The sequence below is a fragment of the Hyla sarda genome, unplaced genomic scaffold (genome assembly GCF_029499605.1).
Source record: "Hyla sarda isolate aHylSar1 unplaced genomic scaffold, aHylSar1.hap1 scaffold_36, whole genome shotgun sequence".
In the NCBI taxonomy this organism is placed as follows: domain Eukaryota; kingdom Metazoa; phylum Chordata; class Amphibia; order Anura; family Hylidae; genus Hyla; species Hyla sarda.
The window spans coordinates 401,249-419,853 of NW_026610372.1; the positions used below are offsets into that span (position 1 = coordinate 401,249).

Consider the following 18,605-nt stretch of genomic DNA (forward strand, 5'->3'; position numbering starts at 1 on the left):
CGGCACATACAGGCTTCACAAAAACCGCGGCATCCCAGTGTTCATACACAGGCCAGAGCGCTGCATCTTAATTACCACCGCCGCCTCCGAGACACCGGCTTTGATATGGAAATGTCTTCTTGTCTTCACATACAGTCTCATGTGCAGTTATTCTTATCCGATTCATAAAAAAATAAAGCAGAATTCAATCCCAACACCTGACCCTTCCGCTTAGAAGTTTTTTTCTCGCCTAAGTGCGGTGTCACAATAAAAAGAATGGTTAATTCTCCAAGAACGTACAAACCAAGTGAAGACTTTGTGGTTCCGGGGGAGATCAATATAGAGTCTCAGCTCTGGGGAGAGATCTGCGGGGATCTGCAGGGAACAGTCAACATGAAATCGTTGCCTTCTAATTTACCAATAGAGTCCCGGAGATCACGGTCACCGTATTTACCAACTACAGGAGGAAAATCAGTGATGAGCCTGAGCGCGAAAAATGAGAATAACCAACACAGCACCCAGACAAGAAACAGGAATCTACACATTGGGGGACAGGGTGTAGGCTTATAGGGCTTAATATAAAAGGAAACATTGATTCTGCCAGTCGGTGCACACAAGACACTGACTGATTACAGTATATGCAGAATTAGTACTGTGCACTTTCCATACAGATACCATAGGAAGCTGAGGCAAAGTGCACATATTTACACGTATTATAGCCAGCATACAGGACAGGAGAAGTGATACTGTGCAGTGTGTATAATATATATATGATTACATGCAGCATACAGGACAGGAGAAGTGGTACTGTGCAGTGTGTATAATATATATATATGATTACACCCAGCATACAGGACAGGAGAAGTGGTACTGTGCAGTGTGTATAATATATATATATGATTACACCCAGCATACAGGACAGGAGAAGTGGTACTGTGCAGTGTGTATAATATATATATATATATGATTACACCCAGCATACAGGACAGGAGAAGTGGTACTGTGCAGTGTGTATAATATATATATGATTACACCCAGCATACAGGACAGGAGAAGTGGTACTGTGCAGTGTGTATAATATATATGATTACACCCAGCATACAGGACAGGAGAAGTGGTACTGTGCAGTGTGTATAATATATATATGATTACACCCAGCATACAGGACAGGAGAAGTGGTACTGTGCAGTGTGTATAATATATATATATATATATGATTACACCCAGCATACAGGACAGGAGAAGTGATACTGTGCAGTGTTGAGGAGATGGGCCTCAGCGTGCTGTAGTACCCTGGACTGTGCATGTTTTTTCGCTGCTGCCGCTGAGCAGTGGAGTAAACGGCACTCTGATAATAGAGAAGAATGTGAGTACTCTCAGGCAGCGCCTCCCTCCAGTCATCTGGAAATACTTGGGAGTCAGATCTCTGCTCTTTATCAGTGCTGGTACCTGTCTCTGCCTGACAGAAGCCTCACAGGGTGCATACGGCTCTGCAGTCACACTAGATGATACAGAGGGAATCTAAGCGCCCGGATCCTGGGAAAAACATCTCTGAAGGATTCTTGTACTGTAAAGGTGATCAGAGGAAAACAGAGTAGATATTTCTCTGGTCCCTGAGCAGCAACAGAGAAGCTTTAGAAGGTCTGGAGAGGAGCAGGGACTGAGCAAGAGGGTGCTTCACCCACCTCATACAGTATAGAGTGTAACAGAGCGCTCCTAGATTGTAATCTCATCCGGATAGAGCGCTCCTAGACTGTAAACTCCTCCAGACAGAGCTCTCCTAGATTATACAATTCTCTGGACAGAGCTCTCCCATATTATAATCTACTCCAGACACAGCTCTCCTGGAATGCAAGCTTCTCTGGACATAGCTCTTCTGGATTGTAAGCTGCCATAGATAGGATAACATAATAATATTCCACATCTCGGTATTCTCTGTAAGACTGTGTGTCTGAAAATCTCGGGGTTCTCCCTTCATCTCTGCCCCACTGATGGAGCTGCTGTATGTGGAGGTGTTCACAGATGTCTTAATGTTCTCTTAATGTTCTGGGGGTCCCTTCTGCAGCTGGTGTGGTCTTCCATCGAGTATTTCTCCAAATGTAGAATAAACGAAGCACTCACCGGGTCTGTAGAGCAAATATCTTCAAGCTTTAAAAGGGGTACTCCACTGGAAAACATTTCTTTTTAAATCAACTGGTGGCAAAAAGTTAAACAGATTTGTAAATTGTCGCGGTGAACGCTCCGGCCGGTCACACTGGCCGTGAGTGCTCTCTTCCCCTTCATCCGGCGTGCCTGTCACTAATCTCCTCCTTCTTCTGTTTCCACCGTGTTCTCACACCGCCAGCGTGTGTCCCCGCCTCCTAGATTTAAAGGGCCAGTGCGCCCTTCGTGTTTGCACCTGTCCCTTCTCTATAAGTATGTGCTCCTCCTACCTCTTGCTGGATCTTTAGGTGGCCAGTGCCCTAGTGAAAGCGTTTATTGTGTCTTGCCTTACAGTGTTCCTGACCTACCTGCTCCGTGACCTGACCTTGCTCCTGTGCCGCCTGCCTACTGACCTCTTGCTCCGTCTGCCAGCCTTGACCTTCTGCTATCCTGACTACGAGTTGCCATATTCCTCCTGTACCACGTTTTCTCCTCAGCAGCCTGTGAGGACGAGTCGTGTCAAGTCCATTACGCTTTGCGGCAGGCTCTGGTGAAAACCAGCGGCACTTCAGACTCCGCTCCCTGACACAGCCCAAGCCATCATTCACACAGGCTCAGCGGATCTACTTCCTCCTTGCCGCTAACATAAATTACTTATTTTTACTAAAAAAAAAAAATAATAATAATCTTATCCTTCCAGTACTTATCAGCTACTAAATGCTCCACAGGAAGTTCCTTTCTTTTTGTATTTCCTTTCTGTCTGACCACAGTGCTCTCAGCTGACATCTCTGTCCATTTAAGGAACTGTCCAGAGTAGGAGCAAATCCCCATAGCAAACCTCTCCATAACGAACAGTTCCTAAAATGGACAGAGGTGCCAGCAGAGAGCACTGTGGTCAAACAAAGAAAATTAAAAAAGAAAAGAACTTCCTGTGGAGCATTTAGCAGCTGATAATCCTTCCAGTACTTAAGATTTTTAATACAAGTCATTTACAAATCTGTAGAACTTTCTGCCACCAGTTGATTTAAAAAGAAATGTTTTCCAGTGGAGTACCCCTTAAATGCAGAAAATCAGCAGAATACATCTTGTGCAGGGGAGCGGACAGGAGCGGTGGCGTGGGTTCGGCAACAGACTGTATCGTGCGGCATCGGACGATTTTCTGAATTTAAGCTTGAAAATATTTGCTCTACAGACCCGGTGAGTGCTTTGTTTATTGTTCTATATTTGGAGAATTACCATATACCTTCTTTCTGACACATGAGCACCACATAAGGCTGAGCATACAAGGAATAGGTAGCTGCCGTAGACAACTGTGGGCTATCAATGGTGTAGCTACAGCAGTGCTGAGGACTGTTCTCTATGTCTATGCCTTCCATTGAGTCATTGCTCATTTGGAATCAGTTCCAAAACACTGAGCGTGAAGTGGGGCTGTGAGAGCTGGCACCGAGTGATGGCTCTCGGCCACCGCTCCATCTACCAGTACCTGTCCATCAGGATGTTGGCAGTTACTTGTAGACCTACTGGACAGTACATTGTGATAAACTGGAAGATTTGGAGACATCCTTCAAGAGGAGAAATTATGCCAAACTACAAGAAATCCTAGCCTGGTGCCAGTCTGTGACGTCGCATCACATGATCACACACTAAGGCCCAGCCCTATGTCTACTGCATACGAATGAGACTAACTGGAGGTTACACAACACATCCAATATATGTATATAAATTGTACATGATGTGTATATTGTATTCCACAGAACAGCAACGTGGCAGAGGATAGCAAATCATTACACCTACAAAAAAAAAAAAAAAAAAAATTTAAATGTATAGAACATGCATGAAAAAAATAAATAAAATAATAGTAAGTCCCCCCCCTGTTCTGGGGGTCCTTGACAAGAGGCCTTGGGAACAGAGCAGCAGCTCTAGAAACATTCAGCCTGGAGATATCCTTGAATAGAGAAGAAAACGAAAAGAGCACATCCTGACGGGCAAGCGATCTCATGGTATTCAGTAATGTCATATAGGGGGCGGAGCTGTGATTACGTCATTATATATCAGTATTGTCATACAGGGGGTGGGGCTGTGATCACATGTCATTATATTACTATTATATTATATCAGTGTTGTCATACAGGGGGCGGGGCTGTGATCACATGTCATTATATTACTATTATATTATATCAGTGATGTCATACAGGGGGTGGGGCTGCGATCACATGTCATTATATTACTATTATATTATATCAGTGATGTCATACAGGGGGTGGGGCTGTGATCACATGTTCTTATATTAGTGATGTCATACAGCGGTGGGGCTGTGATCACATGTCATTATATTATATCAGTGATGTCATACAGGGGTCGAGGCTGTGATCACATGTCATATTATATCAGTGATGTCATACAAGGAGCGGGGCTGTGATCACATGTCATTATATTACTATTATATTATATCAGTGATGTCATACAGGGGGCGGGGCTGTGATCACATGTCATTATATTACTATTATATTATATCAGTGATGTCATACAGGGCGCGGGGCTGTGATCACGTCATTATATTATATCAGTGATGTCATACAGGGGGCGGGGCTGTGAACACATGTCATTATATTATATCAGTGATGTCATACAGGGGGCGGGGCTGTGACCACATGTCATTATATTATTATTATATTATATCAGTGATGTCATACAGGGGACGGGGCTGTGATCACATGTCATTATATTATATCAGTGATGTCATACAGGGCGCGGGGCTGTGATCACGTCATTATATTACTATTATATTATATCAGTGATGTCATACAGGGGGCGGGGCTGTGATCACATGTCATTATATTACTATTATATTATATCAGTGATGTCATACAGGGCGCGGGGCTGTGATCACATGTCATTATATTACTATTATATTATATCAGTGATGTCATACAGGGGGCGGGGCTGTGATCACAAGTCATTATATTACTATTCAATTATATCAGTGATGTCATACAGGGGGCGGGGCTGTGATCACAAGTCATATAATATCAGTGATGTCATACAGGGGCAGGGCTGACATTTGTCATATGACAGAATGGTGACAGATATAAATCATCAGCCACATTATTATTTCTTCCTGGCTCTGAAGCTCCTTTCCAGATGAAGTGCGGCTGATCTCCATATCCCCCATTGCAGGGTTGAGGTGAGGGGCGACAGTGGTCACATGACTGGCAGCCGCTCTGTGTCATCACTATAGGAAGCTGTTTGTTCACATTTAATAGTTCCCAGCAGTCACCAAGCCTACTATATCCATAAAGGATTCTACAGTGGTAATCCCGGGTCTATATCGTCTTGTTCCCGGGTCTATATCGTCTTGTTCCCGGGTCTATATCGTCTTATTCCCGGGTCTATATCATCTTATTCCCGGGTCTATATCATCTTATTCCCGGGTCTATATCATCTTATTCCCGGGTCTAGATCATCTTATTCCCGGGTCTAGATCATCTTATTCCTGGGTCTATATCATCTTATTCCTGGGTCTATATCATCTTATTCCTGGGTCTATATCATCTTATTCCTGGGTCTATATCGTCTTATTCCTGGGTCTATATCGTCTTATTCCTGGGTCTATATCATCTTATTCCTGGGTCTATATCATCTTATTCCTGGGTCTATATCATCTTATTTCTGGGTCTATATCATCTTATTTCTGGGTCTATATCATCTTATTCCCGGGTCTATATCATCTTATTCCCGGGTCTATATCGTCTTATTCCCGGGTCTATATCGTCTTATTCCCGGGTCTATATCGTCTTATTCCCGGGTCTATATCGTCTTATTCCTGGGTGTGCTGCTCATTCAGTATGTTTGTGATATACACTAAACACTTATGGAGCAGAATGGAACTCCATGTGCTCATATAATAAATAATATTCTTTAGTCCTGCTGACAATGCTGCTGTCACTGTTAAAACCCCTATACCCAGAAGCTTTGGGACCCCTCTGCTGAATATATCATGCTGCTCAGTAATACTTCCTACCAGACGGGAATCACAGAGACACCTCGTGGACTTCTTAGGATCGTCTATATGATATCTGTGTGACACTTACAGCAGGATATTGATGCCAGAATATTCTATTCTTATTGATACATCCCAATGGCTAAGCGGCAGGGAAAGAGTTAACAGCATTTGCGGCAGCAGCTGGAATGGGTGACAATAAGTAGAGGGAAGACAATGCCGAGCTTTTTATTAACAAGGCCTAATAGTTTTAGCAGGCAGCCAGTGGTGGCCTCGGGGCAGAACATTGCTGGTGATCCTTGTTTTTCTATTATAACATGCTCCCAGGAACGTGTAATAAACTTCTACAAGAGTCATAAAGGCTTCAGATGAAGTGCCACCAGCACCGCACACGGCTAATAACACACGGCAACCAGACAATCTGTGCTGGAAATAATTGTGATCTGGAAGAAGATCACAGGAGACGGTAATCTGTGCTGTACACACAGGACAGTGGATCTCACGCGATGTACACGGCCTACAGATCTGCACCATCACGCTGTCATTTGGCTGCCGAATCAGTCCCAATACAATGTAAGAACTTCATAAAAGTTGACGGACTTCATCTATCCTACCCAGCAGCTTGGCAGCTAGCCCATGCTTCTCGGTCTACTCCCCACCTGCCCCTCTCCAATCTCCATCATCTCATCCATCTCTATAGATTTCTTCCTGTAATCATACTTGATATCTCCTCACCTCCTCCATGTCCTCATGTTTTATCCTCTACTTCCCCTTCCTCCTGGTTTTCATATTTCCTCATCCTTCTCTTTACTTTCTCAAGGCTCTCATATTTCCTTACTCTTCTCCCTATTTCCTCTTCCTCCAGGCTCTCTTATTTCCTCAACCTTCTCCTTCCTCTAGGCTCTTATATTTCCTCATCTTTCTCTCTACTTCCTCTTCCTCCAAGCCTTCATATTTGCTCTTCCTTCCTCTAGGCTCTCAGGTTTCCTCATCTATTTTCTAGCAATTTCTCTTTTCTATATTTTTCTGCCCCATTAACAGCTCAGTGAGGTAATTCTTTTATTATACGTTTCTCCTTTTTACTCCTTCCTTCCATCATGCCTGTTCTATAAACTGCTCTTTTAAATTATCTAATTCTTCATCTCTCCACCATTCCTTTCTATAACCATCTCTGGTCATTTACTCTTTTTTGCTGCTGCTTCCTATACTAATCATTTCCTTAGTCATCTTTCCTATTCCTGTTATTTAATCTCCTCCATACAGTTTTTTCCTCTACATTGTGCCTTCCTTCTTTCATCTATGTCTTAATCTCCTTTATCCTTTTTATCACTCCTTCCTATCCATTCCAGCTCTGTCATCCACTCCATCTCTCCTTCCTCCAACTATTCCAGCTCCTTCATCCACTCCATCTCTCCTTCCTCCAACTATTCCAGCTCCTTCCTCCACTCCATCTCTCCTTCCTCCAACTATTCCAGCTCCTTCCTCCACTCCATCTCTCCTTCCTCCAACTATTCCAGCTCCTTCCTCCAACTATTCCAGCTCCTTCCTTTACTCCACGGCTCCTTCCTATAACCATTAGGCTAGGTTTCCACTTTGTTTTTTTTCTGGCAGTTTTTGGATTTCTGCCACTGCAGTTTTTGAGCCAAAGACAGAAGTGTATTCAAAAGGAATAGGACATATAAAAGGAAGGACTTAGACTTCTCCTCCCTTACGGATCCACTTCTGACTTTGGCTCAAAAACTGCAGTGGCAGTTTTCCAAAAACTGCCAGAAAAAAAAAACAACAAGTGGAAACCTAGCCTTACAGCTTTTACTTGCTCCAGTTTTACTTCATCTGCTTCTTTCTTGAATCATGGCAGTTCTTCCACTTTTTCCCTCCTTCCTATAACCGTACCAACTCAGTCCTCTACTCAGTCCCTTAATTTTGCCTTCCTACAACCATGATTTTTATGACACACCATTTTTTTTTTCTCTCCCTGTTTATCATGCTTTCAATTACACTTTCTCCATCATCTGCCCCATCATGCCCCCCCCCCCAATTGATCCTTTTTTTCAATATAGTATGTTCCTTCATTTCCTCCCTTGATTACTCCTTCTTATAACCATTTTTGCTCCATACTCTTATTTTTTTCTTGACTGCTTCTTCCTACAACCATTTCTCTTAATTTACTCTATTGTCTTATTTGTTCCTCAACTGATCATTCCCTCAACCATCCCTTTCTTTCACTTTCTTCATCACTTCTCTCCTTCATATAAACCACTGGTCCTCCTTCATCTGCTCCATCATCTTAGCATCCCTTCGTCGTTCCTCCCTTTAAATCATCTGAGCCATCATCTTAATCTTCCTTCAATCGTTCTTTCCTTCACTTTCTCCCTTCAATTGCTCCATCAATTGCTCCTTCACTTTCTCTGCTGAAAAGCATCTTATTTAGCCCTCATTTTCTACTTCCTTCAATCACCCTTAATGTTTTCCCTGGATCTCTCGGATCCTCATTCCTTTAACTGCACCATTGTGTTTCTTCTTCTTCAGTCGTTCTTTCCTTCACTTTCTCTCTTAACTCCTTTTAATAACCATCCCTGCTCCATCATCTTATTGTTCCTCGATCACTCCTTCAAATATTCCTACATCTTTTCCATTGTCTCATTTCTCCTTCGATCATTCTTTCCCTCAGTTAGAACGCTTCTTCACTTTGTTCCTCAATCTTTCCTTCCTATATCCAGTTTCGTTCTCTTCTGCTACATCATCTTATTTCTTTCCTAATTGTACCTTCTTATACCCATCCCTGCTCCTCCACTTTCTCCCTCAATCATTCCTTTCTATAAATTATCTTTGCTCTTTCATCTGCTCCGTCGTGTTATCCCTTGATCGCTCTTTCCTTCGCTCGTCCCTTTCCGTTACCTTCTCCCTCGATTTTCTCCATCATTTATTTTGTCTCTCAATCACTCCGTCATATAACTTTGCTTGCTATTTCATCAGTTCAATAATATTTTTACCTCACTCCATCATCCCTTTGCTTTACTTTCACCCTCAATTGTTTATCCCCCATTACCCTCTCTTCTCCTTTATCTGCTTCATCATCTTATCCCTTGATCACTCCTTCCTTCACTTCCTCCCTCGATCTCACCTTCTTATAACCATCTCTTCTCTATCATCCTATAGATCCCTTGATCGCTCCTAAGTTCAATCATCTCTTCCCTTCACTTTCTCCCTCAATCGCTCCTTCCTTCAATGACTCCAGTTTTCTTCTCCTGCTTTCCATCATCTATCTCGGCGATTCCTTCCTTTGCCCGTTCTGCTTTCTCTCATTCCTTTACTTACAATGTCAGTCCATTATGAACTCATTCTCTCCTCCTCGTGTCTATATATCATTTCCTTTTCTATCGCCTCCTCCACACCTCCCTGGCAGGCATGTTGCTTTCTTTCCATCTCTTAACGTCTCCTTCTTTCAGAATTTTTATTTTGCTATTTTCACTTATTTACTCAGATTTGTGTCATTGGGAGACATTTGTAGTGAAGTGAAGAAATGTCATTTATTTTCTCGTTCTCGCTCCTTAATTCGTAGACAGTGACTCTTTCTGCCCGCTCTGTGGAAATCATCCATCATCCGTCTCTGCGCCCCTCATGCAATATATAATACTGCACAAAGATAATATATGCGTGTAATAGTTATACACAGAGATTAATACCAATATTATAGACATACTATATATATATATATATATATATATATATATATATATATATATTCTTTTATAATGTCAGTATCAGTGAATTTTTACTACTAAGAAAATCACATCTACTTATATAATAAATTACTGTATACGTATCTATAGATATTGACTAGCTATGATACTACAGATTTACAGCATTAATTACAGACGTATAACAAGATGAGCTGTTATTTATTATTTCATTCTCCTTTATATTTTATTTTCTCTATCTATAAAAATTTTAGGAACAGTTTGACCACTTTGCAGAATTTTTTTCCCTGTATAATTTTTTTAATATATTTTAAGGATAAAATTGTACAAGTTTTTGCATTATTCTATATTTCATGAAGCTCATCAGACAACAGTTTTGCTTCTACTCTGTCTGGAGTGACACTTCCCCAAACCAGAGCAGAACAGCTGAGAGCAGTGGAGGGGACGGCAGAGGAGAGCGGAGCCCCACATCCACCAGCTGCAGCGGACGACAATCTATTCCGATAAGACGCTGACATTCCTGCTCCCTCCACAACATGCCAAATAATTGTTTGCCCCGGCACACACTTGTTAACCCCTTTCCCACTGGCAGCAGAGCTCCCCATGTAGCAGAGCCAAGCAACGTTTTGTTCCTTGTACAAATCTCCCCTGAACTGCCGAGGGCACATCTGTCCTCCCCAAGAGATTTCCAGGGAGATTAGAATATTCCTTGGCTGCAGAATAAATACTCGGCGCTTTACTGCAGGTGACAGGACTACGACAGCGATGTTAAGAAGCTATTGACCCCGTCGCTTTTATTTGCAATATTTGTTAACACGTTCCCTGCCGTGTGCCCCGAGGTGGTGGAAAGAGTTAATGACGCAGCGCAGGAGGACGAGACACATTAAAGCCAGCGGTCGGCGGTGGCACACAGAGAATGTCACATACCTATAATGTAAAGTTCTTTGTGCTAATCTCATCCTAAAAGGTTTTCCTACCGAGCTGAGAATTGCTGCAGATTTCTTCCCTGCCGGTGAGATCGTAACCTTTTCTGGCGTTTTATTAACCAGCGTCTTGACGAACGCGAAGTAGAAGGAAAAAAAAAAAGAAGGGAAAAGAAAAAAAAAAAGATAGCGTCTGGCTTTCCTGTCATCAAAACCAAACAACTTCTACCTCAAAAGCCAAAAACTTCAGCAGCTCCGAGAGCACAGTGAACTACATGGAAAGAGCAAACGCATAATGATAATGTGCAGGAGAGTATAGAAGAATAAAACGACGACGGCGATGATGGCCTCCCGGGCCTCTGCAACGCTACGGCTTCTTATTTTTCATGGGACACAAATAACCGCGCTCCGGCTGTGGCCTCCTCCGTCTTCTAAAAGGACACCATTTTTTTTTTTTTTTTTTTGCTCCCCCCCCCCCAAGCGAACAAAAAAGAATCTTTGTATTCCTGCCCGACCCTCCTCTGTCTATTCTAAATTTGACTCCACAGTTTAAGTAGTCGAAGCAAAGGCTAATTCTGAATCGCGGCTATTGAGAGAGGACACACAGAAGTAGATCCCAGTTTAGCAATGGATACAATTCGCTGAATTGGCAGTCTAATTATAAATGTGGCATTTTAAAGCCCCTTACAAACCCAGTGCCACCTTACCTTATGAGGGAACTTCCAGTTCAGCAACTGGTGAAAACAAAATACCATTGAGTGGATCAGCTTCGCCCTACACCAGGCCCCGGCCAACAGATTCCTCTACACACAGACCCCTCACACAACACAAGAATGCAAAGGAACTTAGAAAAGTTGTGTTACTCCGAGCTGCTCCTGCGTTACAATGCACAGGGGGGGGGGGGGGGGGAAGCAGCTACCATCTGCACATGACAAAAGACATCACGGCACCACCGGCCTCTATGAATATCTCAATACGACCAATCAGCAATTCTATTGTAACTGAGTCGAGCAACAGCTCACTCCAGAACCCTCAACATGTAAGGTTCATGAAAATAAAACAGAATAAAAAAATATGAATATTTAATAATAAAGTATGCGAGAGAGGACCTGGAGCTGGGAGGACAGCAGCAGCGACAGCTCTCACCTCTTATCGGCACACGACAGGATGTGCTCGCCTTTTATCTGCTCCATTCTCAGGGAGTGTATGCAGGAACCACCCCGAGGAATGCATTAATCTGTGACCCCCAGGCCCACGCTCACAACAGCAGCCACAACAGTCCCTGATCCCCTATTGTCCTCAGAGAACCCGACACAAGTTATCAGAGAGCCCCGGGCCCCGCATTGTCCTGACTGACCTGGGACACAATCTGCACCGATTCTAAGAAGCGTAAATCACCACAAGACTGAACGCAAAAACCACAATATAAGATGGAGAAACCTATCACAATATAAGATGGAGAAACCTATCACAATATAAGATGGAGAAACCTATCACAATATAAGGGTAGAAGAAACCTTTCACAATATAAGATGGAGAAACCTATCACAATATAAGATGGAGAAACCTATCACAATATAAGATGGAGAAACCTATCACAATATAAGATGGAGAAACCTATCACAATATAAGATGGAGAAACCTATCACAATATAAGATGGAGAAACCTATCACAATATAAGATGGAGAAACCTATCACAATATAAGATGGAGAAACCTATCAGAATATAAGGGTAGAAGAAACCTTTCACAATAAAATATCAAGCACCAGATCATATCACAATATAACACTGATCAGCAATTGATATCACAATGTAGGGCTAAGCGCAGATCATATCACCGAATACCACCAAGCACCAGATCAAATCTGAACATATCATTGTGCAGAAGATCATATCACAATATAACATAATACCACAATACAGAGCACGTCCCCATAGAACACCAGGGACAGATGATATCACAATATGACAATACAGGAGCGGTGGATGATACCATCACACACATCATGTCCCGATATAACGCGAGCATCGAATGATATCACAATACACATGTCCCGATGTAACACGTCAGATGATAACGCAAATCACATGACAATACACATCATGTCCTGACATAAGACAATCCCCTCTGGCTGTGGATAAGATGGGGGGGGGGACCACAGCAGCACTGGTTACCTGGCGCTCCCATCACAAGGATCCTCGTGGATTGTGAGAAGACGGTATATACGGTATAATCAGGGATGGTAATCTCACCCAGCGGAGATTTCTTATTTATAGTGAGGAACAATTATGACACAGAATAAGCACAATGATAAATCTGAGCCACAGCCTCCGCAACAACCGCCGAAAATACAACGCCGCCAACCTGCAACCGAACTATGACTCCGTGCAACCGAGCCGGAGCACACCATGCACCTACACATATTATATATACATACGAGAGAAATTACACCGTATACAGGGGGTATACGGGAGCTATCACAGCGTATACAGGAGAGATGACACCGAATACAGGGGGTATACGAGAGAGATGACACCGAATACAGGGGGTATACGAGAGAGATGACACCGAATACAGGGGGTATACGGTAGCCATCACAGCGTATACAGGGGGTATCCGGGAGCTATCGCACCATATACAGGGGGTATCCGGGAGCTATCGCACCATATACAGGGGGTATACGAGAGAGATGACACCGAATACAGGGGGTATACGAGAGAGATGACACCGAATACAGGGGGTATACGAGAGAGATGACACCGAATACAGGGGGTATACGAGAGAGATGACACCGAATACAGGGGGTATACGAGAGAGATGACACCGAATACAGGGGGTATACGGGAGCTATCACAGCGTATACAGGGGGTATACGAGAGAGATGACACCGAATACAGGGGGTATACAAGAGAGATGACACCGAATACAGGGGGTATACGAGAGAGATGACACCGAATACAGGGGGTATACGGGAGCTATCACAGCGTATACAGGGGGTATACGAGAGAGATGACACCGAATACAGGGGGTATACAAGAGAGATGACACCGAATACAGGGGGTATACGAGAGAGATGACACCGAATACAGGGGGTATACGAGAGAGATGACACCGAATACAGGGGGTATACGGTAGCCATCACAGCGTATACAGGGGGTATCCGGGAGCTATCGCACCATATACAGGGGGTATACGGGAGCTATCGCACCGTATACAGGGGGTATACGGGAGCTATCGCACCGTATACAGGGGGTATACGGGAGCTATCACACCGTATACAGGGGGTATACGGGAGCTATCGCACCGTATACAGGGGGTATCCGGGAGCTATCACACCGTATACAGGGGGTATACGTGAGCTATCACACCGTATACAGGGGGTATACGGGAGCTATCACACCGTATACAGGGGGTATACGGGAGCTATCACACCATACACAGGGGGTATACGGGAGCTATAGAGGATATACAGAAGAGATCACACAGGGTATATAGAGGATATACAGCGGAGATCCCACAGGGTATATGGAGGATATACAGTGGAGATCCCACAGGGTATATAGAGGATATAAAGTGGAGATCACACAGGGTATATAAAGGATATACAGCAGAGATCCCACAGGGTATATGGAGGATATACAGTGGAGATCCCACAGGGTATATAGAGGATATAAAGTGGAGATCACACAGGGTATATAAAGGATATACAGCAGAGATCCCACAGGGTATATAGAGGATGTACAGCGGAGATCCCACAGGGTATATGGAGGATATACAGTGGAGATCCCACAGGGTATATAGAGGATATAAAGTGGAGATCACACAGGGTATATAAAGGATATACAGCAGAGATCACACAGGGTATATAGAGGATGTACAGCGGAGATCCCACAGGGTATATGGAGGATATAAAGTGGAGATCCCACAGGGTATATAGAGGATGTACAGCGGAGATCCCACAGGGTATATAGAGGATGTACAGCGGAGATCCCACAGGGTATATAGAGGATATACAGTGGAGATCCCACAGGGTATATAGAGGATGTACAGCGGAGATCCCACAGGGTATATGGAGGATATACAGTGGAGATCCCACAGGGTATATAGAGGATATAAAGTGGAGATCACACAGGGTATATAAAGGATATACAGCAGAGATCCCACAGGGTATATAGAGGATATACAGCAGAGATCCCACAGGGTATATGGAGGATATACAGTGGAGATCCCACAGGGTATATGGAGGATATAAAGTGGAGATCCCACAGGGTATATAGAGGATGTACAGCGGAGATCCCACAGGGTATATAGAGGATATAAAGTGGAGATCACACAGGGTATATAAAGGATATACAGCAGAGATCACACAGGGTATATAGAGGATGTACAGCGGAGATCCCACAGGGTATATGGAGGATATAAAGTGGAGATCACACAGGGTATATAGAGGATATACAGCGGAGATCACACAGGATATATATACAGGGGTCTCTGCACTTACTGCTGTCCTCCGGTGTGGGGGTAAACAGACTATATACAGGGGGGATACAGACTATATACAGGGGGGTATACAGACTATATACAGGGGGGTATACAGACTATATACAGGGGGGTATACAGACTATATACAGGGGGGGTACACTTACTGCCATCCTCCGGTGTGGGGGTATACAGAGTATATACAGGGGGTATACAGAGTATATACAGGGGTGGTACACTTCCTGCCGTCCTCCGGTGTGGGGGCATACAGAGTATATACAGGGGGTATACAGACTATATACGGGGGGTATACAGAGTATATACAGGGTATACAGACTATATACGGGGGTATACAGAGTATATACAGGGGTGGTACACTTACTGCCGTCCTCCGGTGTGGGGGTATACAGAGTATATACAGGGGTGGTTCACTTACTGCCGTCCTCCGGTGTGGGGGTATACAGAGTATATACAGGGGTGGTACACTTACTGCCGTCCTCCGGTGTGGGGGTATACAGAGTATATACAGGGGGTATACAGAGTATATACGGGGGGTATACAGAGTATATACAGGGGGTATACAGAGTATATACGGGGGGTATACAGAGTATATACGGGGGGTATACAGAGTATATACGGGGGGTATACAGAGTATATACAGGGGTGGTACACTTACTGCCGTCCTCCGGTGTGGGGGTATACAGAGTATATACAGGGGGTATACAGAGTATATGCAGGGGGGTATATAGAGTATATACAGGGGTGGTACACTTACTGCCGTCCTCCGGTGTGGGGGTATACAGAGTATATACGGGGGGTATACAGAGTATATACGGGGGGTATACAGGGTATATACGGGGGGTATACAGGGTATATACGGGGGGTATACAGGGTATATACGGGGGGTATACAGGGTATATACGGGGGGTATACAGGGTATATACAGGGGTGGTACACTTACTGCCGTCCTCCGGTGTGGGGGTATACAGAGTATATACAGGGGGTATACAGAGTATATACGGGGGGTATACAGAGTATATACAGGGGGTATACAGAGTATATACAGGGGGTATACAGAGTATATACAGGGGGTATACAGAGTATATACGGGGGGTATACAGAGTATATACGGGGGGTATACAGGGTATATACGGGGGGTATACAGAGTATATACAGGGGGTATACAGAGTATATACAGGGGGTATACAGAGTATATACGGGGGGTATACAGAGTATATACAGGGGTGGTACACTTACTGCCGTCCTCCGGTGTGGGGGTATACAGAGTATATACGGGGGGTATACAGAGTATATACAGGGGGTATACAGAGTATATACAGGGGGGTATACAGAGTATATACAGGGGGGTATACAGAGTATATAGAGGGGGTATAGAGACTATATACGGGGGGTATACAGAGTATATACAGGGGTGGTACACTTACTGCCGTCCTCCGGTGTGGGGGTATACAGAGTATATACAGGGGGTATACAGAGTATATACGGGGGGTATACAGAGTATATACGGGGGGTATAGAGACTATATACGGGGGGTATACGGAGTATATACAGGGGTGGTACACTTACTGCCGTCCTCCGGTGTGGGGGTATACAGAGTATATACGGGGGGTATACAGAGTATATACGGGGGGTATACAGAGTATATACGGGGGGTATAGAGACTATATACGGGGGGTATACAGAGTATATACAGGGGTGGTACACTTACTGCCGTCCTCCGGTGTGGGGGTATACAGAGTATATACGGGGGGTATACAGAGTATATAGAGGGGGTATAGAGACTATATACGGGGGGTATACAGGGTATATACAGGGGTGGTACACTTACTGCCGTCCTCCGGTGTGGGGGTATACAGAGTATATACAGGGGGTATACAGAGTATATACGGGGGGTATACAGAGTATATAGAGGGGGTATAGAGACTATATACGGGGGGTATACAGGGTATATACAGGGGTGGTACACTTACTGCCGTCCTCCGGTGTGGGGGTATACAGAGTATATACAGGGGGTATACAGAGTATATACGGGGGGTATACAGAGTATATACGGGGGGTATAGAGACTATATACGGGGGGTATACAGGGTATATACAGGGGTGGTACACTTACTGCCGTCCTCCGGTGTGGGGGTATACAGAGTATATACAGGGGGTATACAGAGTATATAGAGGGGGTATAGAGACTATATACGGGGGGTATACAGAGTATATACAGGGGTGGTACACTTACTGCCGTCCTCCGGTGTGGGGGTATACAGAGTATATACAGGGGGTATAGAGACTATATACGGGGGGTATACAGAGTATATACAGGGGTGGTACACTTACTGCCGTCCTCCGGTGTGGGGGTATACAGAGTATATAGAGGGGGTATAGAGACTATATACGGGGGGTATACAGAGTATATACAGGGGTGGTACACTTACTGCCGTCCTCCGGTGTGGGGGTATACAGAGTATATACGGGGGGTATAGAGACTATATACGGGGGGTATAGAGACTATATACGGGGGGTATACAGAGTATATACAGGGGTGGTACACTTACTGCCGTCCTCCGGTGTGGGGGTCCCGCTCACCCCCGCTATGGGCGCCGTTCAGACGCGCTCAGGTACCGCAGCTCTCCGGTCACCGCTGGAGGTGAGCGCCATCCCGGGGCCTCCCGCCGCTCCGGAGCCGTCACACACGCAGCCGCTCTCGGCTTTTATTATCATGACAAGTTGGGTGTGAATGTGGCTCAAAGTTTCATAGAACTTTATCCAGCAGCTTCTGTGTGAGGAGATAATGCGGCAGCCTGCGCTCTGCCGCCCCCCAGTGACCGCGGGCGGGACTGCACTGAGCGGAGCGCTGCACGGCGGAGGGCGGGGGCTGCGGCCTCTCAGGGGTTAACCACCAGTTGCCCGGGCTCACACATACCCTGAGGGGAAGAGACACGTGAGAGGTTAAGTGAGGCCCGGAGGTCGGATTAACCCCCTGTGTTCCGGACTGAGCCCCCCTCCCCAATTATCTCCTGAACTGCCCTGCTGAAAAAACTGTGTAACCCTGTCATGTCGTGTTAACTCCTCACAGGCCGGACTCAGGCCAGTGACGTCACAGCTCTGCGTATATGGGACTTTCAGCGCCTCAGAGGTGTGTCCGGCTGTCGTCGAGTACATTGAGACCAGAGGAGCAGGGGCAACACCGGGGGGAGGGTATGAGGGGCAGAGAGAACAGGGGCAACACGGCAGGGGGGGGGGGACTGGAGCAACTGAGGTGCCTACATGGAGGACACAGGATTCTGAGGTAATAACATGGAGGACACAGGATTCTGAGGTAATAACATGGAGGACACAGGATTCTGAGGTAATAACATGGAGG

The 18,605-nt window shown here is 44.9% G+C and overlaps 1 protein-coding gene across 1 annotated transcript in view; it reads right to left on the reverse strand.

Moving 5' to 3' along the window:
* Positions 1–15,490, reverse strand: part of LOC130331910 (transcription factor Sox-6-like) — a gene marked incomplete in the record, with an annotated part of 403,713 nt that extends 388,223 nt beyond the window's left edge. Inside the window, 1 exon segment of the mRNA XM_056553725.1 lies at positions 15,471–15,490.
* Between the last annotated feature and the right edge of the window lie 3,115 nt (positions 15,491–18,605).